Source organism: Mauremys mutica, unplaced genomic scaffold (genome assembly GCF_020497125.1).
Source record: "Mauremys mutica isolate MM-2020 ecotype Southern unplaced genomic scaffold, ASM2049712v1 Super-Scaffold_100221, whole genome shotgun sequence".
In the NCBI taxonomy this organism is placed as follows: Eukaryota; Metazoa; Chordata; order Testudines; family Geoemydidae; genus Mauremys; species Mauremys mutica.
Window position 1 is genome coordinate 184,257 of NW_025423291.1, and position 25,999 is coordinate 210,255.

The window sequence follows — 25,999 nt, forward strand, 5'->3', positions numbered from 1 at the left end:
TCCAACTTGCTAGGAAGCTCCTTTGTTACGATGTGAGTCAAGCAGTGTCCGTTGTCGCTGTGCTATATCGGAGAAGCCTGCATTGTACACGGTTCCTGGGATAGTCCTTGGGAGTGTGGATACCTTCAATGGGCCAGCAGTGAGTCTGGCTGCTCCACTATTACACCTGAAAGGCTGGTGGGGGGCATTTTCCAACCTCATAACATATCTCAGTAACACACACGGAGCAAAACGTCATAACTTCCCAGCCAATGTGAGCACACACAATCCAACAAGATATTAATGTTCAACAGATCAAGACTTTTGAAATGATACCTCACCAGGCAGACTTTGTATAAACCATCTCATCGTTATATGAGAGTGGTGAATATGGGGCTTGCAGGATGCTGCTTTGAGCACAGCGTGCCACACCTGGGCTGACATTGCAATGGAGACGTACCCTTAGAGTCCATCTCTCCTGGGACAAAGATGGCAGCAGGGCTGGCCTGGGTCATCTGACTTGGGCTCATGGACGTAAAGCTGAGAGGCTAAAAACTGTGGTGCAGATATTTGTGTTCACGCTGAAGCCTGGGTTCAGAAACCATCACCCCTCATGGGGCCTCAGAGGTTGGGCTCAAGCCCATATGTCTGCACTGTAATTTTATAAAGGTTGGGAGGGAGTTTAGCAACTGGAAATGGTAAAACCTCATTGAGGGGAGTGGACCATTGACCTATCAGCTCTTAACACCCAAACTTTCAGTAACTCTATTATCAGTGCCTGCGAGTGTAATTTAAACCATAGGTCCATCTAGCTCTGAATCTTGTCTTCTGACAGTAGCCAATACCAGGTGCCCCAAAAGCCATCTCTCAAAGTACCACTGGGAGTTGAACCCAGGATCTTCTGTTTACAAAACTGGCGCTTTAACAAGCTCAGCCATGACACCGGCTGTTATTAAAAGCTTTGTGTTTGTGCACACCTGACTTTCTGCCAATCCCCACTGGGCCTTGACAAGTGTTGCTCGTGTTTGGATTCTGTAAAGCAGAGGAGCAGGTGAAAGTTTTGCTCCCAAGGTGTGTGTGTGATTCTTTGGACACCTCTACACTACAAAATTAGGTTGGTGTAATTACATTACTTAGGCTGACAATGCAGTTATATCAACCTAATCCTGGTGCAGATAGGGGCTCATCAGAACTTCCCGGTGCTATGAAAGGGGAGGGGCCCAGCATCAGTAGCAGGAATGCAGGGCAGGTGAGTTCACGGCAGACAGGGTGGGATACTGGTGGAGACCAGTTATGGTGATATAATGACCAGCAGCATCTACACTGACAATTTGTCACTTTAAGTTTGCTGCACAAAGCTCTAGGCCTCTCGTCGAGGAGGTTTTATTTTGTCACCAAAACAGGGCAATTTTGGCATTGCAGTGTGTGCACCAGCCACAAGCTGACAACCGAGGGAGTGTTGTGTGTTTGTGTGTTCTTCACACACCTGAGCAATATAATGATGCTGAAATAACTTTGTAGTGCAGACCTGGCCAAAGATTCTCTCTCGCTCTCTCTCTCTCTCACACACACACACACACACAGAGCTTGCAAGGAAAACCTCACCTGCTCCTCTGCTTTGCAGAATTCAAACACAAGCAAAGTTTTTCAGGCTCCAGTGGGGATGGCAGGGAGTCAGGTGTGGGCAGACACTGTGTTTTGGTTACAGGCAGGCACCATGGCTTAGTTGGCTAAAGCACCTGTCTTGTAAACAGGAGATCCTGGGTTCAACTCCCAGTGGTGCCTTGTTGATTAACTTTTGGGGCACCTGGTATTGGCTTCTGTCAGAGGATAAAACACAGAGCTAGATGGGCCTTTGGCCCAGCCTAGTATGGCTGTTTAAATTATACTCACAGTTATTGATAACAGAATTACTGAAAGTTTGGGAGTTAAGAGCTGATAGGTCAGTGGTCCAGTCCCCTCACAGATGACCCCCCTCCCTCTGGGACAGGGACAGGTCTGAGCTCTCACACCAAATGCTCATTGTGGCTGCCAGAATCTGTGGGCAGCTCATTTAGTTTGCACGGAGGGTTGAGTCCAGCTGACCTCACCGAGGCTGGCTAAGAGCACCCATGACAGCAGCTGATAGTACAGTATAACTTGTAACTGTCATTGTCAATTTGCAAAGCAGCAGACAGTACAGTGCAGCTGGCAACTATCTTTGCTAATTTGCACAAGGCAAGGGGATGCTACTGTGTAGCACTGCAGTAACATGTCTGTCAGCACCATCCAGTAGACATACAGTGACAGTGAAAAAAAGGCTGAACGGGCTCCATGATTGCCGTGCTATGGCGTCTGCCCGGGCAATCCAGGGAAAAGGGTGCAAAATGATTGTCTGCCGTTGCTTTCACGGAGGGAGGATTGACTGATGACATTTACTCAGAAACACCCACGGCACTGTTTTTGCCCCATCATGCACTGGTATCTCAACCCAGAATTCCAATGGGTGGGGAGACTGCAGGAAATATGGGATAGCTATGGGATAGCTACCCACAGTGCAACGCTCTGGAAATCGATACTAGCCTCGGTACATGGGCGCACACCGCCAAATTAATGTGCTTAGTGTGGCCGCGTTCACTTGACTTTATATAATCTGTTTCCAAATACCGGTTTCTGTAAAATGGGAATAATCCCATAGTGTAGACATACCCTGAGACAGCTTTAGAACCCTCTACCCACTATACGGCCAAGAGACAGCAACTCTCAGATCCTGTGTGGATTGTCTGATGGGCTTGGGGCCAAGAGCAAACTGCGTATGCCCTGCCAGAGCAGGAGAAGTAAAAAATAGGGGCTTCCTGAAAAATGGGAAGGGAAGAAGAGAGAAATGGAGAAGCAAGTGGAAAAGGAAGAGAACGTGCAGACACAGGACCCTACCTAAATTCTTAAATAGATTACAAGAAAAAAAAGAGAGAGCAGCATAAAGAAATTTAAAAAATCTTTCAGTAAGTACTGAATAGAAACATTTAAAACAACATTTTCACACTACCTTTATTTTTCTTCCAAATTCTACCAAATCAAAATAAGACTTGCTACTAAACAGAACTGCATAAAAGCTTTGCTTTAAACAAATTCAGATAATAGAAAAGAAAACCAAAACATTTACTTTTAAACTTGTTTTATAAGGACTAACCACTCAGTCTGTGTTCTCTTCCTTTCAGCTTCCCAAAAGGAAAGCAAGAACACTCATCAATAGCAAACAGCAGATGCATTAAAGCACCACTGTCTACTCACTTCATACTCAGAAAAAAACACTTTAACTCCTCATCATGGTTAGCAAGATCAGACACTTTCAACCACACATCTCTAGTGACAAAATATAGAAATGATCTCTGAAAGTATAGTCTTAACAAAGCTGTGCTTGGCTACACACCCAGGCTAATGTGCACAAGCTTTCTTCCCACGGTGAATGTTTTCATACAACAGGTTTCACCCCCAGCGAATTAAAGACCAAAAATCTAAAACCAGGTTCCCATTTCATTAAAGCACAATTGAGACAGCTTTAGAACACTGTCCATTAGAAGACGTTTATGTCGCTATTTACAGAAACACACCTCCTGATTAGCATGTGGAGCTCCTACCGACCAATCAAACCCTCTTGCTTTGCCATACCTCTCACAGGCTCCTCCATACCACATGACAGCCTGTCAGGCACAGACAATGCAGACAGGTCAGCCCTTTCTAGCATGCTCCGCAGCTGTTTCTCTCTGGCTTGCTCTCAAATTCATCTGCACTAGAAGTTTTTGCAGGGTTCTATGTTACCGGTCGTACCTGCACTAAATCAGTGGCTCTCAACCTTTAGAGACACCTGTACCCCTTTCAGGAGTCTGATTTCTTTTGCATACCCCCAAGTTTTACCTCACTTAAAAACTACTGGCTTACATAATCAGATGCAATATTTATAAAAATAAATCACTTGAATATAAGTATTGTAGTTACATTTCAGTATATAGTATAGAGAACAGTATAAACAAATCAATGTATGAATTTTAATTTGTTACGAATTTGCTAGTGCTTTCTATGTAGCCTGTTGTAAAACTAGGCAAATATCTAGATGAGTTGATGTACCCCCTGGAAGACCATTGGATACCTCTGTTTGAGAACCACAGCACTAAATCACCCTTGCTTTTAGAACTGGTGCCACTTGAACCAAGGCATTCTGAACCATTTCAGTGCTAGTAGACAGTGGCAACACAGCTGCACTAGGTCTGTTGTTCGTCCCTGCACAATTCCCACTTGGAAAGAAGATATCTTCTGGTCTGACTCTATTTACCATTATGAGCTGCATAGGCAACTTTCTCTGTGTTATTTGAGCAGAATCCACACACTATATACTACCTGTATGGCCCTGAGGATGCCACATCGGCCGCAGCTGCTGATTGGGCCACAGGTTGAGAATCACTAGTCTATAATTTTACAAAGTCCATTGCCACAGGCTTTTTCCCCCCTGTCTGCTGTGAGACAAGAGCACATGAAATTCATAGCAATATAAATATGAGTGAAACCCCCCAAATATATTTACATAAAAACTAGACAGTCTCATTTTAAAACAAAGAAAAACACAGGCCACACAGGGAGTGGCACAAGAGTCTCAAATGATTTATACCCGCTCCTACCCGCCATTCAGCATAAGAATTAACCTAAATGGATCATGACTATTTACATAGAGCATCTTTCTCCTACAAAGCAGAATAAGACAAAAGGTTGAGGTTGTTCCCCTTCACATTTGGGGAGGAAGGGGGAGGAGTAGAAGGATTTAGAAGCTCAATCCACTTCAGATTATGAAAGAATCCAAGCAGACTCATGATTTACTCAAAACCCAGCCCAGCAAAAAGAAAACCAGACTATCTGCACCTAAGCGCTATACAAGTTTCTAAATAAAGCTATTATATCTAACCTTCCTCATAACTAGATTTCTGGTTCACTGAAAAAACTCCTTTTATTCAGTATACAAAGCCTAACCACTCAGTCTGTGCTCTCCCCTCTCACTTTTACAACTAGCAGTCTATACAGTAACTCCTCACTTAACCTTGTAGTCATGTTCCTGAAAAATGCCACTTTAAGCAAAACGATGTTAAACTAATCCAATTTCCCCATAAGAATTAATGTAAATGAGGGGGTTAGGTTCCAGGGAAATTTTTTTCACCAGACAAAAGACTGTGTGTGTGTATATATATATATATATATATACACACACAGTATAAGTTTTAAACAAACAATTTAATACTGGTACACAGTGATGATGATTGTGAAGCTTGGTTGAGGTAGAGGAGTCAGAGGGTGGGATATTTCCCTTACTGCTAAATGATGAACTAGCAATTGGCTGAGCCCTCAAGGGTTAACTCTCCCACTCTGCAAGGCAGCAGGAATGGAGGGAGATATGCACATTTCCCTTAAGTACACTGCCTTGTTAATTAGATCAGCTTGCTGTGATCCCAGCTGCTGCAAGCTCTCTCCCTCCTGAGCCCTGCTCTATGGAAGATGGGGGTAGGGGGACACCCTGAGATTAGCAGGAGCAGGGGGTAGGGGGACACCCTGAGATTAGTCCCCCCTTCCTTCACTCCCCCCGGCACAGCAAGCAGGAGTCTCGGGGAGCAGCTCCAAGGCAGAGGGCAGGAGCAGCACATGGCAGGGGGACACAGCTGAACTGCAGGCAGCTGCTGCACAAGGAACTTAGGGGAGTGGGGAGCTGATAGGGGGTTGCCCGATCCATCCTGGTTCCAAGCCCCCACCAGCTAGCTGCAACGGGCTGCTCTTCCTGCAAGCAGGAGACAAAGCAGGCGGCTGCCAAACAACATTAGAAGGGAGCATTACACAACTTTAAATAAGCATTTTCCCTAATTGATCAGCAACATAACAAAAGGTTAACCAGGATGACTTTAAGTGAGGAGTTACTGTAGGAGGGTTTAGGTCAGCTCAGGGGTGTGGATTTTTCATTTACCTCAGACAGAAAAAAAGAGTAACAGAAAAGAGAAGAAACAAGATGGGAAGGAAAACACCCAGTGGGGCATGGGAGATGTTGACATATGCAAATCCCTCATGTAAACCCCTCCACCCATTGCAGTGTTCCCAAGTCTTTCTCCATGGCAGGGGTTCTGTGTGTTTGATTCCACCCATAGCAAGGTCCTCCATTCTCCCCAATGGCAGGGGCTCTGTGTGAGCCGCTTTTCTCCCCATTCCACCCTCTACTCACTATAGGGCCAGGCAATAGCAACTCTCAGATCCTGTGTGGATTGTCTGATGGGCTTGGGGCCAAGAGAAAACTGCACACCCCCTGCCAGAGCAGTAGGAGTAAAACTAGGGGCTTCCAGAAAAATGGAAAGGGAAGAAAAGTAAAGCAGAGCAGAAAGTAGAAAAAGAAGAGAAAGTGCAGACACAGGACCCCACCTAAATTCTGACATAGATTACAAGAGAAAAAGATATAGCAGCATAAAGGAATATTAAAATTTTTTTAGTAAGTACTGAATTAGAAAACTTTAAAACACCCTTTTCACACAAGATTTACTTCTCTTCCAAATCCTATCAAAACAAATTAAGTTTTGCAATTAAACAGACTATCAACAAAAACTATAAACAGATTCATGAAACAGAAAAACCCCAAAACACATTTCTAAAGTTGCTTTGTAAGGTCTAACCACTCAGTCCGTGTTCTCCCCCTCGCTACTCTCCAAAAGGAAAGCAGGAACGATCATCAACAGCAAACAACAGCTGCATTAAAGCAACACTGCCCACTTGTTTCACGCTCAGAAGAAACCCTGCAATTCCTGCTGTTGGTTAGCGAGATCAGACACTTGAAGCCACACTTCCCAAATTACAAGTATCAGAGGGGTAGCCGTGTTAGTCTGGATCTGTAAAAGCAGCAAAGAGTCCTGTGGCACCTTACAGACTAAGAGATGTTTTGCAGCATGAGCTTTCGTGGGTGAAATGACTCCAGTGGAAGACTTCAAAGCAAGAACCCTTAACACACAATTCTATTCAAAGACAGACAAGTCTTGCAGATGCCTTCCTCTCCCTGGTTTCCCCTCTAATACTCCTAATTCCCATAAACCCACCCACTGACCTGGACTACCAATCTCTCACGGTTAGCTCTTACAGCAAAACAGGGCAAAGAAAGCCTACGCAAGCGCTATTCCGCAGCCCCAAGGCTCTTTTCTGCTCCTTCCCACAGAACTAGCTCAAACAGACAGTCAATTGCATCAAAGCAATTCCTCGCCATTTGGGGCATTGGTGCCCCTTAGTCCCTCTGAGGTGATTGGCTGGTTCCTTCTGGCCTGAAATGCCAGGAATCTGACTCAAAGGGCCACAACCTTCCTCTTCTTCTGCTCCTATGAACCAGCCCTCATCTGGGCAAAACGTTGACCGTTTCCTAAGTTAAAACACTGGTGTTTTCCCAACAGGAAAGGGATGGACAATTTCTCTTCTGTGGGAAGATGAGGGAAACCATGCAATCACCTTCTGGAAGGTATATTAAGGAGGGCGGCGGAAGAACCCTCACGGACTAGACTAAGAAAGCAGCTCTTGAACTGACCTTCCAACAATGACAAACTAAAATCTGCAAGAGCAGCTTTTCAACTCAGGGGCCCAATAAGAAGCCGCTACCAATAACTAACCGAAGAGTTACAAATGACTCCAAACCAGACACTCTTAGGACAAACCAAACGTTAACACAAACAACAACGCATTTCTTTGCTGCTTTTCAACAGTGATACTCTCCTCCACCGTTTCTGCCAAAAACATACAAAACCCAAGAGCCAGCGGAATACACATCACAAAACAGTCCCCTGCTAGCTAGGAAACCATCTCACTAACACGAGAAACTTAAAGGAAAAAAAAAGGTGGAAAAATCATTGTCAGAGCTCTGAGCTTTTTTCATACTATAAAAAAGCTTCAGCCAGTGACACCACTTTAGCTAGTTCCTTTCTGTTTTTTCTCACAGCAGGCAATAGCTTTACCAAACCAAAGCCTTAAAAAATTGGGTACAAACTCATAAACATTCCTCTCCATGGAAATCTTTAGTAAAAGACGAAAGATTTATACAAACTGAAGAAAAAGCAGAGTATGTAGAACACGTGGCAGAGGCGCTGCCGGGGCAACCGCCTATGCTCCCAAAAGTCAGGGTGACTACTCTCACAGCCCGCTACACCGCTAGCTTTCAGAGGAAATGGAATTGAACCGATTGACAGCCCGAGTTGGATCATCGGAACCGGGGACACAGGGAGCAAAATTAGCCCCTTGACCAGGGACTGGCTTCGCTGCCCGCAATGCACTGTGGCTATGCAAATAAGATGCTCCGGCCGTCTCCGGCGCTCAAAGGAGTCTTTTCTCTGGGCTGCCTCTGCTCCTTCCCCGGCTGGGCGGAGATTGGGATGCGGCAGCTGCTCTCCTGAGACAGTCCCGCTGATGCCCAGGAGCATGGAGGACGGAGCCCGGACAAGAAGCCAGAGGGCACTTGGCCCACAGCTAAAACCCGGAGCAAACGCACACACTTTGCAAAGTTATGGGTGCCGGGATCTCGGACATGAGATTCTATCTGCCCGCCGGGGTGCCACCCCGCGTTGTACCTGCCGCTTGGTCTGCCTCTGCTGCAAAGTAGCTCGCCTCGCTCAGATCCTTGGGGTTCGCTGAGCTGCAGCTCACCTTGATACACGGGAACAGCTTCAGATCATGGAATATCAGGGTTGGAAGGGACCTCAGGAGGTCATCTAGTCCAACCCAATCCCCAACTAAATCATCCCAGCCAGGGCTTTGTCAAGGCTGACCTTAAAAACCTCTCAGGAAGGAGATTCCACCACCTCCCGAGCACTGGAATTAGATGCTCTAATTCCAGTGCTTCACCACCCTCCTAGTGAAAAAGGATTTTCCTAAGATCCAGCCTAAACCTTCCCCACCGCAACTTGGGACCATTGCTCCTTGTTCTGTCATCTGGTGCCACTGAGAACAGTCTAGATCCATCCTCTTTGGAACCCCCTTTCAGGTAGTTGAAAGCAGCGATCAACTCCCCCCTCATTCTTCTCTTCTGCAGACTAAACAATCCCAGTTCCCTCAGCCTCTCCTCATAAGTCATATCTTCCAGCCCCCTAATCATTTTTGTTGCCCTGTGCTGGACTCTTTTCAGTTTTTCCACATCCTTCTTGCAGTGTGGGGCCCAAAACTGGACACGGTACTCCAGATGGGGCCTCACCAACGTCGAAGAGAAGGGAACGACCACGTCCCTCGATCTGCTGGCAATGCCCCTACGTATACAGTCCAAAATGTCGTTCGCCTTCTTGGCAACAAGGGCACGCTGTCGACTCATATCCAGCTTCTCGTCCACTGTAACCCCTAGGTCCTTTTCTGCAGAACTGCTGCCTAGCCATTCGGTCCCTAGTCTGTAACAGTGAATGGGATTCTTCCGTCCTACGTGCAGGACTACATTAGCTTTTTCCACATCCTCTGTCACTAGGTCGCCTCCTTCATTCAGTAAGGGGCCCACACTTTCCTTGACTTTCTTCCTGTTGCTAACATCCCTGAAGAAACCCTTCTTGTTGTTACTCTTAACATCTCTTGCTAGCTGCAACTCCAAACGTGAGTTGCCGTTCCCGATTTCACTCCTGCGTGCCTGAGCAATATTTTTATACTCCTCCTTGGTCATTTGTCCAATCTTCCACTTCTTCAAACGGCGCTGCCTGCCAGTGCACTCAGCCTCACTTGGCAGGTAACAAAAGGGATCGAGTGTCCGTCCAGTTTCTGGAGAGTGGCTGACAACACCCGACCTTCTGCCCTGAGGAGAAACTGACGTACGACAAGGCAGGGGAGGTCATTCTTGTATGGGACCAACTTCCGGTGGGGGGAGAGGGAGAGAGAGAGAAGCGAAACGCAAGCTGCGCTCTTTCCCCAGCAGCAGGTGGGCCACGTCGCTCTCTGCTGGCCTGGCTGCCCGGGACGGGACTCGGCTACCACTACAGGGCAGGCAAGAGCGGCGGCCCGGGCGGGCAGGGGGAGGGGCCCGAGCGGAGGGGCGGAGCCGCGGGAGCGGGTATGCAGATCTGTGTGCGAGCAGAGCATTGTGGGAGCGGACGCAGGCTGCCAGGCAGGGCCCGACTTTGGCACCGGGAGCTCGGCGTGGAGAAGGGAGGGGCTCTCGGGGACGCGTCAGGGCAGCTGTCGGCAGTGGGGGCCGGTGTGGGTGAGGCCGGCGGTCGGGGGGGCGGCGGTCCGCCCCGTGTGTTGTAAGTGCGGGGTGAGCGAGGGCGGGCGGCGGCCAGGCAGCAGGAATTCATACTTACCTGGCAGAGAAGATATCATGATCACGAAGGTGGTTTTCCCAGAATGAGGTTTATCCATTGCACTGTGGGTGTGCTGACCCCTGCAATTTCCCCAAATGCGGGAAACTTGACTGCATAATTTGTGATAGTGGGGGACTGCATTTGTATTCTCCCCTGGCGATTGGTTGGAACAACAGAAAACCAAAAGTGGGTTGCTTACGCTTAGTGCGCTGCAAAGCAGACTCTAAGGGATGCAATTTTTTTTCTGTGCCTTTGGAAGTGCTCTTTTCTGCAAGCCCTGTACTCTTGAGCACCTTAGTTGTTGTTCTTTCTTTTCCTCGTGATGGGGCAAACAGAGAAAAAGCAAAGCTCAGCTCTAAAACTTTACTCGTGTCTTATAAGGCTCTCTGTGTTCTTGGCTTTTCCTGGTCTTTTGCAGCTGATCTGCTCTCTAGTCTGCTTTTGGGGGGGCTTGGACCGGTGCTGCCTTTGGCTCTAAGGGGAGCTGCCTGCCTGCTCTGCTTCTTTCCCTGCTTGTAGCTTCTTGCCCGGCCCTCCTTCTCGGGCTCTTCCTCCTTTGACGGGAGGACGGCCTGTCCAAAACGCCAGTCCCACCTGGTCCCCTCGTCCAACAGGCAGCCTCGCCCCCTGCCCTGGGGCCGCTTTGGCTTTCGCTGTCTGTTCCTGTCTCTTGGTGGCCACCCTGTCTGTGCTACGGAGACTAGGCTGTCACAACCCCGTGATGGAGGAGGGCTTTCGGTCGCTTTAGGCCCATGCCCCGCTTCTGGCAAACAGGGATACCTAGCTAGGGATACCGCTGGCGAAGCGCCATAGATGGAGCTATCCTCCATGAATTTATCTAGTGCTTTTTTGAACCCTGTTATAGTCTTGGCCTTCGCAACATCCTCTGGAAAAGAGTTCCACAGGTTGACTGTGTGGTGCATGAAGAAAGACTTCCTTTTGTTTGTTTTAAAGCTGCTGACTATTAATTTCATTTGGTGACCCCTAGTTCGTGTGTTATGAGAAGGAGTAAATAACTCTTCCTTATTTACTTTCTCCACGCGGTCATGGTTTTATAGATCTCCCGCATATCCCCCTTTAGTCATCTCTTTTCCAAGATGAAAAATCCCAATCTTATGAATCTCTTCTTAGATGGAAGCTGGTCCATATCCCCTCATCATCTTTGTTGTCCGTTTCTGAATCTTTTCCATTCCCATATATCTTTTTTGAGATTGGGGCGACCGCATCAGCACGCAGTATTCAAGATGTGGGCGTACCATGGATAGATATTGAGCCAGCAGAATGCACATCACAAAACAGTCCCCTGCTAGCTAGGAAACCATCTCACTAACATGAGAATCTTAAAGAAAAAAAACCATTTTCAGAGCTCTGAGCTTTTTTCATATACTATAGAAAAGCTTCAGCCAGTGACACCAGTTCAGGTAGCCCCCTTCTGTTTTTCTCACAGCAGGCAACAGCCTTGCCAAAGCAAAGCCTTAAAAAATTGGGTACAAACTCATAAACATTCCTCTCCACGGAAAAATGCAAAGGGAAATAGGCTGGCCAGGGGTATGAGGACAATGGCCCAGACAAACGGGGAGGGACTTGGTCCAGGGGTGGAGGAAGACAGAAAAAGGGACAGGCATGGGATTGGCTTCCTGTCTTTTTTCCTTTGCTCAGCATTTTACCTGTGACTGTAATGGGGAGACTTGAGAAATACCTGTGACGCCGGCGAGGTAGGTGGCCACCCCAAGAGCACAGAGCTGAGCATTTTCCAGTGGGCTGTTTTCTGTATCCCCAGCGCCTGGCCGTGATCGTATAGTGGTTAGTACTCTGCGCTGTGGCCACAGCAGCCTCGGCTCGAATCCGGGTCACGGCATTGCTTTTTGGTGGGGAGGGGCTATCCTGCAGCACGCCTCGTGCTCAGTCTGATGGCGTCCGTTTGCAAAGAGAGCCATCAGCCGGTCCTTAGTTTCTGCTTGGTAAAGGCAAGTCAGTGGGGTCCATCCGTCAGAAAAAGAGTCCCAGGACTTCTTGCTGGGCGCCAGGGTCCAAAAGCGGCGCATTCCCCCCTGGAAAGGGCTGTGTTTGGAATGTCCGTCCAGTGCGCGTTGAAGGGAAGGATCTGCGTGCCTGGGAAGCTGCGTCCCTCCAGAGGCGCTTGAGAAGCCAAAGGGGCCATGGGTGAGTTTGTGATGAGGTGAGTGTGAAGTGTGGAAGGGGGAGGGTGGCAAGAGGAGGTTTTGAGAGGAAAAAAGGTGCTGCTGAGCTGGTAGGTGAGGGCAAGGTCTCAGGCGGGTGTTGTGTGAGGAGCTGTGTAGGCCCGAAAAGGCGTCGTGCTGGGCAAGGGCAGGTGAGGAGGGCCAGGGCTTTTCCCACGGCTGTTGCTGCGGCCAAAGCCTTTGGGAAGCAGAAGAGGGCCATCTCTCTTTCAACACCTACATCACATCTGGTTTTTAGACACCATCACCCTCATCTAAAGTTTCAGGTTTCCTACAACCCTGTGCCTTCTGAGGTGTTCTAATCTCCCCCCTCACTTATTAGATGGACACTAGGACAGAGGCAGAATAGAGACACTTAGCTTAACGAGAACCTCAAACTCCCGCACGGTGGGCCACAGAGTCAAGCAGCCAGCACTCACAATCGGTACCGGCCTTGTTTGGGTTTTTTTCCCAAACTAGCTCAGCACTCAGGGTGTTGAGCCCTTCTGGAAATCTTGCAAAAGAGTTTGGAGCCTGAATGGGTGTTGAGTTCTTAAGAAAACCATGTTTTTGTTTTGTTTCCCCAAGAAAATTGGGGGAAAAAGATTAATCTAGGGTGAACCTGGATGTTTATTGCTGTTTTCGTTCAGCTCCACTAGGCTGTTTCGAAAGCTGGTCCGTTCCCCATTACAGAGGGTCCAAGCAGAGCGAGTGAAGGAACCCCTGTGCTCAGCATCACAACCTGAGCCCGAGGAAAAGCACTGAAACACGCTTAAATGACGCTTTAGGTTCATCCATCAGAATCACAAGAGCAAGACAAAGACATCTCAAGAGGAAGAGTCCTCGGCTTTCATTTACCCCATCGCAACCCTCTTCACTTCTTCTTCTGCCTACCTAAAGGCTCGTCCAGGAAAATCACTCAACTGATTATAATTTGGGCAGAGAAACCCAGGGAGGGCTTGTGCTCCCCCTCCATGTGAGCGGATAGCATTCTGACTTCGTCTACGGGGTCTCTCAGCTTTGGCTTCCCCAGTTTGTCAACTCGGTGCAGGCAGGAAGCAGGCTCTCCTCGGCTTTGGCAAGCCACTTTCTGTCCAAATTGGGAAACCGGTCCAGTCTCCATTCCCCTGTGAGAACAAGAGCAGAGAGTTCACCAGCTGAACCCAATCTGAGGCATTGAAAAAAATGGAATTATGCGTCCCGTTTCTCCCTCAGGATCACCAGGGAAACACACCAAAATCCCAAGAGGAACAACTCGTCTCTGTTTTATTTACCCCCAACGCAATCCTCTCCGCTTCTTCTGCCTCCCTCGAGGCTCTTCCAGGGACAAAACTCATTGAGCTGATAGGATTTGGGGGATGGAAATGGAAAGAGGGGGTTTGACACCTCCTGAGAGGATGTGGACGCGATAGAACAGCTCTTTCGGTTTTAGAAGCCTCCTAGCCTGGCTCTTTTGTTGTCAATACTGTGCCATCAGGAAGCAGCGAAAGCAGGGTAGGTAGGGCACCCGGTGATGTTGCACTGGCAGGGAAAATGGGCTCGGAAGTAATTTCAGTCCCAAGGGGATCTCTGTGACCGAACCCATCACAGTGGCGTAGTCGAGCAGGATATGTGCACAGCTGATTGCTTTGAGACACTGGTAGTGATTTTTAAGCGTGTTGCCCGGAGGACAGACAAAGTGCTTATTCGGGAAAGGGAAGATGACAACTTTGGTTGCCAAATTGGCTGGGAAAGCTCTGGATATATTCAGTTAAGATGCCTATTGCTGATGCTTCAAACTATGGTCTATTTAAGAAATTGGTTTTGAAACAGTTTCAGATTAGGCCCGAAACCTAGAGGGTTAAATTCACAACTCTTTCAACTCCCAGAGCCCTTCTACAGCACAGATGATTTGTATACACCTTCACCGTGAGCCAAATTGGCAGGTTTCCGGGAGCCCTGTGAGTCCGATGTTGTTTTAGTCTCCCTGCTGATTTATTAGGAGAATAAAAGATGGACACCAGAACTGAGGCAGACTACTGACACCGCATTCTGAGAAAACAATGGTGAACCTCCAACTCCAGCAGTGTGGGCCACATAGACAAGTAACCAGCACCCACAATCTTTACAAGCTTTTTTCCAAAATAACTCATCTTTTGGAAAAATAGGTTGAGCCTTTTTGACAATCTGGCTAAAGATTTTAGCGCCTAACTGGGAGCCTAGTTCTTCTGAAAATCTGGCCCTAGCGGTGGGTGTGAGACCTTCTGAAAATTCTGGCCAATGTGTCTGGAAGCTCCAAGAAGCATCGCAACTTTGAGCATTTACGAGAACAGGATGAACAAAACCTTCCTTCCTTGACCTACAATCACCTTGATTCCAGGTTGAGGTTTCAAGAGAATTGATTTGATTCTTAGATGCAATGCGAAACAAACACCCTCCTGTAGACATTGGAAGAGGGAGGCTGAAATGGATCTGCCACTAAACCACGTTGCCTTTCATCAGTAGCCACCTGAGCAAGAGGGTAACCACTGGCCTAGAGGTGAAAGGCCCATAGCCCATGCTCAGAAGTCTTCAGCGGCTAGATCTTAGGAATGGAAAAGCTTAATGATCTTTCTCCGGGGTGGTTACTTCCAAAGACTTGTATATAGCGCTGGGTGAAAGGTTTTTGGATGAATATTATATTTAGTGAAATATTTTGGTGGACCCAAAATGATTGTTTGGTTTGGTTTCACCAAGAAAAGTGAAAAGCAAAAAAAAAAGATCTTGGGTCAAAGTGCAATGTTGTTCTAATTTAGGTTAGGCTAGGTAAGAAGGAAAAACTAAATTGTTTGCACAAGTGTATTTGTGTAAAAGGGTGCAGAGGCTGGGCTTTAAGGGGCAGATAGCCATATTGTAGTAGTTGGAAGCTTTGCTTTCCCCATGGCCTCCAAAGAGTTTCCAAGCATTCTGAAGGAGGCCAGGAAGTTGCATTCTGCCAGTTGAACTCCAAGCAAGGTAGACTTTTGTTGAAAAGAGTAACTCCCTGACCGGGAATCGAACCCGGGCCATGGCGGTGAAAGCACCAAATCCTAACCACTAGACCACCAGGGAAATTGCATTTGGGGGGTTGGGCTTGACTTTCTAGGCCTACTTTCTGTCCAACTGAGGCCATTTGTTCGTCTTCAAAGGAGGTTAACACAAGCTCTGAGCACTTCGTTTCCTTACGGTTCCCTTCCTATTTTTAGCACTGATATGAAAAAGAAACAGAAAACATATTAAAACAATTTCCAGTATTGTTATACATTGAGGCCACGTCTTTTTTTTTTTTAAACAGTTTTATTGCTATCTTGTTTTACTCTCCATGGGCTTACAGAAATGTACGAGGGATGAATAAGATGTGGTTGGAATCGTCAGCCTTAAGCAATCTCCATCCCAATGAAGAGGGCTGGTGGAGGATTTGAGAAAGAAGCAGTTATCTCAACTACTGAGCGCTGGCGAAGATATAGAAATAAGTAGAGAAGCTCTAGATGGCTGCTCAGGGGGTGGGGGGCAATCAGCTTCTGAAAGATTATTTTTTCCCTCTCTTGCCTGGGCTAGAAGAGACTCAACTCTCTTAGGACCATGGATTTGTCAATGTGTCTTGTCTTCATGATGTACTAAAGGTCCAAGACCGCCTCAGCTGGTTGAGAGGACAAAGAGTGGATTCTGTTATGCTCTGAGACTCTAAGGGAGAGAGTGACGTCGAAGAGTGCAAGATTGAACGCCCAACGTGGGGCTTGAACCCACGACCCTGAGATTAAGAGTCTCATGCTTTACTGACTGAGCTAGTCAGGCTAGGCCTCAAGGGGTCGCAAAGGCACAGACAGTGCAAAAGAAGAGTGAAGGAAGTTTCTTTGCGTGCTGAGATTCGTTTCCTGACATTTGCCTTCTTTCCTGGTTCCTTCGCTCTCCAGCTAGCAAACAGGGCCCGTTCCAAGGCTAGTTAGATGCTGGTGTCTAGACCAGAGAAGTGGGGTTCATCTAGCAGCTGCTCAGAGAAACCTGGGTGGGAGGGTGGAATTTAGGATTCTCCCACCAGGAGGAGGTGCTGTTTCTCAGAAAAAGCTTCTCAGCACCCAAAGAGGGGGCAGAGAAGACAGTTCCCCGCCGGCCGCCAGACACATCTTTTCGCAGGGAATCAGAACCCCCTGGGGTAAAACTCCTCCAAGGATGTGCGGCTCCAGGAATGTCAGAGAAGGGAAGGACTGTTTGCATTAGGAGGTGGGTGCGGGAACCTGCAGGTCCTTAGGTCCCTCCAGCGTCCGATGAAAGCATTTGGGGGGAAGGGGCCGGGATAGACAAAGACAGGAAAGACGGGCTTGCGGCTCCTGTGCAAACACCATGTTGCCAGCGGTCCAAGAGAAGCGGGTGGGGGTTCGAGCATTTTGGCTGCTTCCCAAGGGCACGGAACTCACAACCTGGCAATGCTCAGAGCCCCGTTCCTCGGGAGTTTTCTTTGTGTTGGTCTTGTGATGCTGAGGGAGGAAGCTGAAGCATCATTTGAGTTTGTTTCAGTGCCTTCGGTTGGGCTAAGGTTGTGACCCATTCATATATATAGTATGAACTATATTCACTAACTATACTACAAACGAATAAAGTTAACTACAACTATATAAACCTGAACTATATATACAAGAATTAACGAGAGAAACTACGAGTAGCTAGGGAAGTGGAGGTCAGCTAAGCCGCGCTCCACTGTTCCAACGACCGACACGGGCAGTAAGAAGGAACTGAGGGGTGGGTGGGTCAGCCGGGGTATATATCTGGCGCTATAGCGGCACCACTCCAGGGGGCGCCCAGCCGACGCACCGAGTGTTGCTAGGGTAAAAATCTTCCAACGAATGTGCACACGGCGTGCGCACACCTAACTGGAATGCGTACGAGCAATCACTCGAAGAAGAACTCCTTCTTTCTTGTATATTGCAAAGAAACCTGGTGTTATTTTTCACCAAGGAAGCTGGGAGATGTTTGAACACAAAGTATTGCAGCTTGGGAACAATCCCCCAGAAATGGCATCTTCCACTCCACAAATCAGTAGCAAACAGTTAATATTAGTGTTTGTCTGAGAATAGAGTGAAGGTGAGTGTTTACTCCGACACCTCAGTGAGTGAAACAGACAGAAAGAGCAAGGTTGTTCTGAAAGACAACGGATCTGTCTGGAGGCAAACAGACCTTGAGAATGAGCAAGAGTGTGAAAAGAGGTTCAAATGTGGGTTAGGTGTTAGTTAGGTTGGTCTGACAAATTGCAAGAAAATACCAATGCTCATAGACTGATGCAGACACGGCCTTACAACTCCCCCACTGCCAGCTCCCGATCGGTGTCAGAAGCTCTCCCTTTCCTGCTCCCCAGCCCTCAGCCCCAGGAACCACTGTCCCCTGCTTCCCCCTCTGGCCCCACCAACTTTTCCTCCCATTTCTGGGTTCCTCGACCCAGGGGCCAGACACGGGGTCCTACTCACCGCAATGCTCTCCACGAGGGCTGCTTTGGAGACCTGGGGCTCCAGAGTGTCCAGCCCCTGCTGCTGTGCCAAGAAGCGCAGACGTGGGACAGCATGGAGGAAGCCGAGCTGTTGGGCCCTGTCCTCCACCAACTAGGAGTGGGGGAGAGAGAGAGAGAGATGGTTAGGTGAGGACCTCCACATGGGCGCCAACTTATATGGGCTCCTGGGGCTTTAGCCCCAGGAATATTCACAGTCAGGGGCTCTGCTCCACCAATATTTGGAGCTAGGTTTCTCCCCTGCTTGGAGCTCCCCGCCCCCGCCTCTCACCACCCCCCCGCCGCCGCCGCCAGGGATGGAGCTTCCCCCCCTCCACCCCGGAGCTTCCCTGCCTGAACATAAAGAGTGCGCAGCGCGCGTCTCTCTCCCTTGCTGCTGCTGCTGCCGCCGCCTAAGGGCTACAGCAGAAGAGCAGTGCTAGCTGCTGTAGCACCTCAGGAGGGGAGGGGACCCTGCCGTTTTTGGCAGCCCTCCCCTCCCGCTACCTGGAGGAGACACAAAGGGGACTTCCGGCCAGGAGACGGACATCACTCACCTTAGCAGCTGCTGGGGCTTCTCTGAGTGTTTGCCCTGCAGACAGTCTGCTCCGAGGGAGAGGAGGCTCCCCAAAGTCCTGCCTGGCTTGGTGGGGAGCAGTTCCAGAGCAGCGCCCAGGGACTCCGTGACACCCGGTACCCACCACAGGGGAGGCGAGTGGGCTTTCTGGACCTGAGAGAGACCCTAGGAGCATGTGCAGTGACTGTGGTGCAGAGTGAGTGTGCTGCGGGGAGCGGGGGGAGGAGGGGTCCCTCCCCTGGAGCTTGTGGCTGCCGGTAACGGGGGTGGGGCAGGAGTCCTCTCTGGCCATAGCCCTGGGGCAGCCTGTCTGCATCCCAAGTTCCTTATCCCCAGCCCTGCCCCACCCCAGTCCCTGCACCCCCAGCACCCCAGCCCTGAGCACCCTCCTGCACTGTGAACCCCTCATCCACAGCCCAACCCCAGAGCCCTCACCTGAGGGGAAAAACGTGCAACTTAAATTTGGTGGTCAGTTTGGAGTATCATTTTGTTTAGCATGATACTTGACTATTTTACACCCTTTTAAAGTATATAACTAGTCGTATACAGGTGTTACAAAGTGGGAATGTTCTTTAGATGGTGGGATAAGGGGGTGTGATTGTTGCAGAGCCCTAGAGGGACAGTGTGAGCTGTCTGCACGGAGAATGGCTGCAACCCTGTCTCCTGGTAATTGATGGCCTGGGCCACTCTCCTGCAAGGTGCCAACTGAAGGTGTTGGAGAACAAAGAGATCAGGTGGCCTCCTAATGCCTGGAAAAGAGACAAAGGCCAGAGGAGGGAGTGTCAGTGCCTGTGTGGACTTCTGGGAAGTGCATGGGGTAGAAGGGGATGCTGGGATGCTTTGGAACAACTCCATACAAAGCCAGTCAGGACTCTGGGGGAGCCTCCTCTCTCGGAGCGTACTGTCTCCAGGGCAAGAAGTTTACACCTTCCTGGGTCTGACCTCGGAGCATTCAGCCCTTCCACACCGTGCGCTTTCCGCAGTGAGTCTGCCCAGGCAGGTCCTGGGGCAGCCAGAGGTCCCTGCACCCCAACTCTGCAGTCAGATGTGACTCTCAGCCAGACAGTAAAACAGAAGGTTTATTAGATGATGGGAAACACAGTTTAAACAGAGCTTGTTGGTACAGAAAACAGAACCCCTCTGTCAGGTCCATCTTCGGGGGTGGGGAGCCCAGAACCAAGTTCTGGGTCTCTCCCCATTTCCCCAGCCAGCTCCAAAATGACACTCCCTCCTCTGGCCTCTGTGTCTCTTCCGGACAAGGAGGCCACCTGATCTCTTTGTCCCCAACACCTTCAGTTGGCATCTTGCAGGGGAAACTGAGGCACCCACACAGTATTCAGAGAAAATATTAAGAACATTCCCACTTCATCACAACATGTGCAACAAAATATAATACTGTATATTGAAGTAGGCAAGTGCTGCTTCTGACTTTCCACTTTTAATTGACCCTTGTAATCTTGTGGCACTGACGCGTTGTAGCTTCATTTTATATCGGCTTACAGGGCAGGAGCGGGGGCACCACCATTTTGGGCCCCACCAAAAATTATACAAACCTGCCGCCTATGGCAGGGATGGTGCCTGTAGCCTCTGTTTGCCAGAAGCTGGGAATGGGCGGCAGGGGATGGATCACTTGATGATTCCCTGCTTTGTTCATTCCCTCTGGGGCACCTGGCACTGGCCGCTGTCAGAAGACAGGAGGATACTGGGCTAGATGGACTTTGCGTCTGAGCCAGACTGGCCGTTCTTATGTCTCCCTTGGCGCAGCAGTGACACCCAGTGGGCAGTCAGAGTAATGCACAGAAGGTATTTTCCTTGGCGCAGCAGTGACACCCAGTGGCCAATCAGGGTAACACACAGAGCATGTTTCCTTGGAGCAGCAGTGACACCTCGTGGTCATTCAGGGTAATGCACAGAAGGTGTTTCCCTTGGTACAGCAGTGACACCCAGTGGCCAGGTGGCATAATGCACAGCGTGTGTCTGCCTTCTAGGAGCAGTGACTCCCACGGGCCAGTCACGGTAAGGCACAGAGTGTGTTTCCCACCAATCTGGGTAATGCATAGAGCATATTTCCCATGGAGCAGCAGTGACACCCAGTGGCCAGGTGGCGTAATGCACAGCATGTGTCTGCCTTCTAGGAGCAGTGACTCCCACGGACCAGTCACGGTAAGGCACAGAGTGTGTTTCCCACCAATCTGGGTAATGCAAAGAGCATATTTCCCATGGAGCACCAGTGACACACGGTGACCACCAGGTGTGGCATCAGACTCTTCTCGTTTGGTGGGGGACTGAGGTGGGCTAGACAAAAAAAATTGGAGGGGCTGTGCCCCCATCACCTGGCCCCACCCTTCATGGGGGCCATGCCTCCCATGCCTCTGCTTCTTCTCACTTAAAGGCCAGGCTCATCTCCTCTCCCCCCGGCCAGGGGTTACCGCAATACAACCTTTATTAAAATAAAATAGTAAATAGGGTTTGCTGTCCAAATTTTAGTATTAAATCCAAAGTTCTTAAAGATCCCATCAATAAACCAAAGCCAAAATAAAAAATTGAAACCAAAAACAATGTTTTAATTTAAAACCCAAACACTAACAAAAACTTTGTTTTTAAAAATAAAAACTAACAAATACCATAAATTAATAATTTCAACATTTGATCAAAAAGGTGTGCTACAGCAGGATGATAAAAATAACATAAAATAAATAAGTCTGACCACTAAAACCTCCTATAAAGGAATCGAATCCTTGAATACTGGCCAAATCTGTATAAAATATGCAGAACAATGTCAAAACTGGTGTTGTAGGTCAGCCATTCTAATCCAGCAAATGTCAATTAAATCTCCATTCCAACTTAAAAAACAAAACAACCCAATAAACCAAAACAGTCACAGCCTGAAACAAACCTACACAGAAGCAAAATTAAACCTGTGCCAACATTGGAACAAATGATGTAAATTTCTAATTCTAACTTCTTGTTTCTCCCAGGAGGAAAGTGTTTTGCACCCCAGTAACCAGGCTGTCACTGCTGCTTTCCTTTCACTAAAAAGATTTTTAACCAAATATAATTGCCCTCAGATTTCTCTATGAGAAACTGAAATTGTATCTTTGTACTAATATCTCAAGTGTGCAAGTCTATCCCCTCAGAGCAGCCCCACCCTGAGCCCAGGGGAGACTCCCAACTGGTTTGTGCATTTGTAACCCTGGGGCCTGAAGCTGATGAAAGAAAGGGAAGTGAGCCATCTTGGAGCTTTCCGAAACCACCTGCTGGGAGTAGAGGGGAATTGCCTGATCGACGTCCTGGCTAATTTTCACCTTGTTCTCTGCCAGCAGGCTCAAGAGTGACTTGACCATGGCAGCACCCTATGTACATTTTGGAGCCATTGGGGTGAAATGTGAGTACTTTTGGGGTTGGGACCCACATGAAGAAGGGATGTGGACAAACTGGAGAAAGTGCAGCAGAGGGCAATAAAAATGATTAGGGGGCTGGGGCACATGACTTAAGAGGACCTACAGGCCATATCCTGTATGTTAAGCTAAGGCAAAGTTAGCATATCTATATTGTGACCTTTTACTCAGAAAGGAAAATTGACCTTTATCTTGTTACTCAAATAGAGAAGTACCCACGCCTGTTTAAGACCTTTACTTAGACCAATCGACAATGGAGAATGGCATAAGGGGTTTTTCAGTGTTGTACCCACAGAATTAACAGGTACACCACAAGGGAACTTATGTGCATATGTACATGTCATCAACACGCACAAACATACTAGCCTATGAAGTAAGCATACCCTAATGTTTTGTTGGTAAGGAATGAAATTTGGGCATAGGAGGAAAGATTTCCGGCGCTTGTGCCCTATAAAAGAGGTAACCCACCTCGCTCGAGCACGTCGCTCTATCATTCTGAATTACTTCCTCCACTCTCTCTCTATCTACTATCAGTAGGCTATACTTGTTCTTAAACTTTAAGTTTCAAGGGAACTAGGCTAAGCTTGGTTTCCCTAAGTTTTTATTCTTTGTTTATTAGGTTTTGATTTTAAGTTTAACATAGTCAAATGAACCCTAAGTAAGACTAGCTTTTTCAAAACACTGCATCTTTCACTCAAGAATTGAGAAACCTGAACTGCAAAGCTGGTCTTGTGTCTCTTACCACCAGGTTATCAAGGAAGGGTGTGAGTACATTAACCAAAACTTTGTTGCATATAATGCCATATGTATCTTTTGAATAGCAGTAATGCAACTGTAACTTTATAACTCAATTAAATTAAATAAAATCTAAGCTAATAAATTAAATTTTCATCATATTTTCCAAATTAACATTATTAGTACACCCTAAATCAGACTGCATGGGACAAAGAGTTGGAGTGCAGGGGGATGAGAGCACTGGCTAGGGGGTGCAGGCTTTGCGGTGGGGTTGGAATGAGAGGTTCAGGGTGCAGTAGAGGGCTCAACGTTAGGGCAGAGAATTGGGCTGTGAGGGCTCTGGAACAAGGCCAGGAAAAAGAGAATTGAGGCATGCAGGGCCATCCTTAGGATTTATGGTGCCCTAGGCGAGATTATGAAACTGGTGCCCCTGTGCCTGATCTGCTCTTAGCAACACAAATATAAGCATACAGTATTGGAAAACTTGCCACATTCATGTTATTAAAACCAGTTTAACTTAATTAAGCACACTGTAATGCTGATGCACTAGCACTAAAGAAGTAGCACTATAGAAAAAATTCTGATTTGACAGAATGATGCAAATAATATAATTTTTTTAATTTGTCAAAATTTTATTGGAAATTTATATGAAGAGGTATTGAAACAAAGATTTGTTTTTAATTAAAAGCAATCTTTCTGGCTTTTTTGGCTGCAAAATCAGTTTAATAAGCTGGGTTTCCAAACAGTGGGAAAATATAACCCTAGTTTTACTGCTAGGTAAAGCACAAAGTGACCAAAATGAAGTCAGCACAGAATCATCTCATCTAGATTAAGGTAGCATAGAAATGTTACAGAAGTCCTATTGTGCCTTATTTTGTTTGGAAAGACATTAGCAATAGCAGCACATTCACATGATAAAATACATGATAAATCACTGCCTTTAAAGTTCCATCAAAAACTGACATTTTCACAGCTCTAGCATGATCTGCTGTACAGATTCTTCACAAGGAAGTGTCCCTGGCCTTTTTAACTCATATTAACTATGTATTTACTTTATGAAAGTTGGAGAAAACATTGTGAAAACGTAAAACATTGGCTGCCCAACTTCTGGGCTGGCAAAAGCTATACTGACTCACAGGAAAAAAAAATGCAGGAGAATCTTACTACAACATATGGTCAGTCTATACCAGGAGTCGGCAACCTTTCAGAAGTGGTGTGCCAAGTTCACTGTAATTTAAGGTTTCTCGTGCGGTAATACATTTTAACGTTTGTAGAAGGTCTCTCTCTATCTCTATATTATATAAATAAACTATTGTTATTATCTGAGGTCCCGGCCACCAGTCCTGCTCAGGCCACTGCCAGCTGAGTAAATGAAACCCCAGACCCGCTCAGCCCGCTGCTGGTCTGGGGTTCTGACCACCGACTCCTGCCAGCCAGGATCCCGGCCGCCAACCCCCCTCAGCCCGCTACCAGCCTGGGATTCTGCTCACCCAGGCTGGCAGGAGGCAGAGTGGGGCCGGCGGCTGGGCTCCTGACTGGCAAGGGGCCGGCAGCTGGAACCCCGGAGTAGCAGTAGGCTGAGTGCAGCTGGCACCCCAGACTGGCAGCAGACTGAGCCACTCAACCCCCCACCGGCCCTGCTCAGCCCGCCACCAGCCCACTCAGCCCGCTGCCGGCTGAGTGAATGGAACCCCAGGCTGACAGCAGGTTGAGTGGTTCAGCCGGCCTGCTCAGCCCCGCTGCCAGCCTGGGGTTCCTTGGGGGTCCCCAGGCCAGCAGCAGGTGCTGAGTGGGGTCGGCGGCCGGTATCCCAGCTGGCAATAGGGCAGCAGCCAGGACCCCAGAGCAGTGATGGGCTGAGCCACTCAGCCTGCCGCTGCGAACCATCAAAAATCATCTCACCTGCCACCTTTGGCGCGTGTGCCGTAGGTTGCCGACCCCTGCTTTATACTCTAGTAAGGAGATGAGCATATTACAGTTGTTGGAGGGCTCTTATCAGGAGTAACAGGCTATAGGAAAGTCAGTCAACATTTTTTGTTTCGCTGATGAAAACTGGCCCACTCCCTGCCTCAAACCAAACCTGTCACTAATAATTGCCAACAACTTAATTTTCTGTTTTTGGCTAAGATATTGATTTTTTTTCTTTAAATATTGAAATTGGATTCAGGATTGTTAGCAAGAATTTTTGGCAAACAAAGTTGTTAAATGACAATCTAAATGGCAACACAGTACTGCTTTCATGCTTGGCTCACCCCCAAGCCTGCTGGTCCAACAGCTGCAGTAGACCCCAAAATCCACCTCTTGGGGTGCAGAGTGGCAACAGCAGCAGCAAACCCTCAGGTCCAATCACACGCCAATGGGCACCACCACCAGCCTTACGGACCATGGTGAAGTTAGCACAACATCTGATCTCAGGGACAGGTCACCCATGGAGCCACAGCAGCTCATCCTGCCCTGTGCAGCTCCCCCCGGATGAGATGGATCGCTGGCAGCTGCCAGCCCGGGGGAGAGGCGCTCCCCAGCTAGGTTGACCAGATCCAGATGTCCTGATTTTATAGGGCCAGTCCCGATATTTGGGGCTTTGTCTTAGATAGGCACCAATTACCCCCACCTAGAGTGACCAGACAGCAAGTGTGAAAAATCAAGACAGGGGGTGGGGGTGGGGGGTAAAAGGAGCCTATATAAGAAAAAGACCCCAAAATTGGGCCTGGCCCTATAAAATAGGGATATCTGCTCACCCTACCCCAACCCCCTGTCCTGATTTTTCACACATCTGGCTAACCCCAGCCCAGCCCTGTGTGACATTCCAATCCTGGCGGAGGAAGTGAGTTACTTTCACTTTCATTCCTCAGCAGGTAGCCAGCCTCCCCCCACCTACCCCCCAGCACCTCACCCAACCCAGCCCTGACAGAGGGGAGGGAGGAGAGAGAGAGAGAGGGATGCTCCTGGGAAGGAGGGAGAAAGGAGGGGTGCTCCATGGGGCAGGGGGGGAGAAGAATGGATGTTATGGGGGACAACAAAGGATACTGGTTCCAGAGCCGCAGAGCCTGCCTCACCTCACCTCAGCCGGGGGGGAAGAGTCACACTCACAGGTGAGCTCCCTCCCCAACCCCGCCCCCCCCCCCTTCCCAGAGACCCCAGCAGCCAATCCCCTCCCTCAGACTGTGCTACATTCGGCTCTCTCTAGGACCCAGCAGCCTGCTCTTACATGCTCCACTGCTTCCCATCTGTCCGGGCTCCCAGCAGAGCTGTGCCCCCAGACCTAGTGGTGCCCTACGTGGCTGCCTATGGCTAAGATCGGACCTGGAGACATGAGAGAGAGATCAGGCTAGAGCAGAAAATGGTTGGGGGCAGGG

At 48.5% G+C, this 25,999-nt stretch overlaps 7 non-coding genes across 7 annotated transcripts; 2 read left to right on the forward strand and 5 right to left on the reverse strand.

Moving 5' to 3' along the window:
• Positions 1-1,690: 1,690 nt before the first annotated feature.
• Positions 1,691-1,764, forward strand: TRNAT-UGU. The gene has a single exon. It is a non-coding gene; the product is annotated as a tRNA-Thr (tRNA).
• Positions 1,765-3,146: 1,382 nt separating this feature from the next.
• On the reverse strand, positions 3,147-3,363 carry LOC123360185. The gene has a single exon (XR_006575983.1). It is a non-coding gene; the product is annotated as a small nucleolar RNA U3 (small nucleolar RNA).
• Positions 3,364-6,648: 3,285 nt separating this feature from the next.
• Positions 6,649-6,865, reverse strand: LOC123360177. The gene has a single exon (XR_006575976.1). It is a non-coding gene; the product is annotated as a small nucleolar RNA U3 (small nucleolar RNA).
• A 1,094-nt stretch (positions 6,866-7,959) lies between these two features.
• LOC123360180 lies at positions 7,960-8,075 on the reverse strand. Its single transcript, XR_006575979.1, has one exon. It is a non-coding gene; the product is annotated as a U5 spliceosomal RNA (small nuclear RNA).
• A 2,197-nt stretch (positions 8,076-10,272) lies between these two features.
• Positions 10,273-10,436, forward strand: LOC123360184. Its single transcript, XR_006575982.1, has one exon. It is a non-coding gene; the product is annotated as a U1 spliceosomal RNA (small nuclear RNA).
• A 5,021-nt stretch (positions 10,437-15,457) lies between these two features.
• Positions 15,458-15,529, reverse strand: TRNAE-UUC. The gene has a single exon. It is a non-coding gene; the product is annotated as a tRNA-Glu (tRNA).
• Positions 15,530-16,179: 650 nt separating this feature from the next.
• On the reverse strand, positions 16,180-16,252 carry TRNAK-CUU. The gene has a single exon. It is a non-coding gene; the product is annotated as a tRNA-Lys (tRNA).
• Between the last annotated feature and the right edge of the window lie 9,747 nt (positions 16,253-25,999).